The following is a 2,704-nucleotide window of genomic DNA, read 5'->3' on the forward strand; positions in this document are numbered from 1 at the left end:
GTAGGCATTCGTTGGGGGATTCGCGCCGATGGCATAAATTTATGCAATACCCGAGCAACACCGGACGGAGGTGCTAGAAGAGGGCTCCCGTTTTAGATCGAGTTTTAAAATAACCAAGTAGACGCGGTGAGGTCTGGCAACCGCTGCCAAACCTTTTTCCAAAATTGCGCCAGCTGAGTGACAAGAATACATGATCTAAAGGAGAGTCCAGGAATAGCACCCTCGAGGGTGGGCTTCATGCCCCTCTAATTGATTCAACGTCGGCGTCCACCGTTTCAAAATCCGACAAATCCATCCGCCCTGACAGCGGCGTTGAATCAATGAGCTGGGCACAAGAGAGGCTCGCGGCAACCACCTCCCCCATTGTAGCCGCGATAGGCTCGCAAAAAATATTGCTAGAGCGCCAAGTACCCACCTCATGGCTATCGACAAGGGCTCGCCATTAGATCAACTTCGAAATCGCAGAACGGACGCGGTGTAGAATGGCAACCGCTGCCAAGTCTCTTCCGTAATTGCGTCGGTCGAGTGATCGAAGAAGGTGATCTAAGAGAGGGTCCAAGCGTGTAGGCATTCGTTGGGGGATTCGCGCCGATGGCAAAAATTTGTGCAATACCCGAGCAACACCGGACGGAGGTGCAAGACGAGGGCTCCCGTTTTAGATCGAGTTTTAAAATCACCGAGTAGACGCGGCGAGGGGCTGGCAACCGCTGCCAAACCTTTTTCCGAAATTGCGCCAGCTGAGTGACAAGAATACATGATCTAAAGGAGAGTCCAGGAATAGCACCCTCGAGGGTGGGCTTCATGCCCCTCTAATTGATTCAACGTCGGCGTCCACCGTTTCAAAATCCGACATTTCCATCCGCCCTGACAGCGGCGTTGAATCAATGAGGGGGGGCACGGGAGAGGCTCGCGGCAACCACCTCTCCCGTTGTAGCCGCGATAGGCACGCAAAAAATTTTGCTGGAGCGCCAAGCACCCACCTCATGGCTAGAGACAAGGGCTCGCCATTAGATCAACTTCGAAATCGCTGAACAGACGCGGTGTAGAATGGCAACCGCTGCCAAGTCTCTTCCGTAGTTGCGTCGGTCGAGTGATCGAAGAAGGTGATCTAAGAGAGGGTCCGAGCGTAGGCATTTGTTGGGGGGATTCGCGCCGATGGCATAAATTTATGCAATACCCGAGCAACACCGGACGGAGGTGCTAGACGAGGGCTCCCGTTTTAGATCGAGTTTTAAAATCACCGAGTAGACGCGGTGAGGGCTGGCAACCGCTGCCAAACCTTTTTCGGAAATTGCGCCAGCTGAGTGACAAGAAAACATGATCTAAAGGAGAGTCCAGGAATAGCACCCTCGAGGGTGGGCTTCATGCCCCTCTAATTGATTCAACGTCGGCGTCCACCATTTCACAATCCGACATATCCATCCGCCCTGACAGCGGTGTTGAATCAATGAGGGGGGCACGGGAGAGGCTCGCGGCAACCACCTCTCCCCTTGTAGCCGCGATAGGCACGCAAAAAATTTTGCTAGAGCGCCAAGCACCCACCTCATGGCTAGAGACAAGGGCTCGCCATTAGATCAACTTTGAAATCGCTGAACAGACGCGCTGTAGAATGGCAACCGCTGCCAAGTCTCTTCCGTAGTTGCGTCGGTGGAGTGATCGAAGAAGGTGATCTAAGAGAGGGTCCAAGCGTAGGCATTCGTTGGGGGATTCGCGCCGATGGCATAAATTTATGCAATACCCGAGCAACACCGGACGGAGGTGCTAGACGAGGGCTCCCGTTTTAGATCGAGTTTTAAAATCACCGAGTAGACGCGGTGAGGGCTGGCAACCGCTGCCAAACCTTTTTCCGAAATTGCGCCAGCTGAGTGACAAGAAAACATGATCTAAAGGAGAGTCCAGGAATAGCACCCTCGAGGGTGGGCTTCATGCCCCTCTAATTGATTCAACGTCGGCGTCCACCGTTTCAAAATCCGACATATCCATCCGCCCTGACAGCGGCGTTGAATCAATGAGGGGGGCACGGGAGAGGCTCGCGGCAACCACCTCTCCCCTTGTAGCCGCGATAGGCACGCAAAAAATTTTGCTAGAGCGCCAAGCACCCACCTCATGCCTAGAGACAAGGGCTCGCCATTAGATCAACTTCGAAATCGCTGAACAGACGCGCTGTAGAATGGCAACCGCTGCCAAGTCTCTTCCGTAGTTGCGTCGGTGGAGTGATCGAAGAAGGTGATCTAAGAGAGGGTCCAAGCGTAGGCATTCGTTGGGGGATTCGCGCCGATGGCATAAATTTATGCAATACCCGAGCAACACCGGACAGAGGTGCTAGACGAGGGCTCCCGTTTTAGATCGAGTTTTAAAATCACCGAGTAGACGCGGTGAGGGCTGGCAACCGCTGCCAAACCTTTTTCCGAAATTGCGCCAGCTGAGTGACAAGAAAACATGATCTAAAGGAGAGTCCAGGAATAGCACCCTCGAGGGTGGGCTTCATGCCCCTCTAATTGATTCAACGTCGGCGTCCACCTTTTTTCAAAATCCGACATATCCATCCGCCCTGACAGCGGCGTTGAATCAATGAGGGGGGCACGGGAGAGGCTCGCGGAAACCACCTCTCCCATTGTAGCCGCGATAGGCAAGCAAAAAATTTTGCTAGAGCGCCAAGCACCCACCTCATGGCTAGAGACAAGGGCTCGCCATTAGATCAACT

Source organism: Cupressus sempervirens, chromosome 2, assembly GCF_028749045.1.
Source record: "Cupressus sempervirens isolate cs-2001-9-10 chromosome 2, ASM2874904v1, whole genome shotgun sequence".
Taxonomy (NCBI): domain Eukaryota; kingdom Viridiplantae; phylum Streptophyta; class Pinopsida; order Cupressales; family Cupressaceae; genus Cupressus; species Cupressus sempervirens.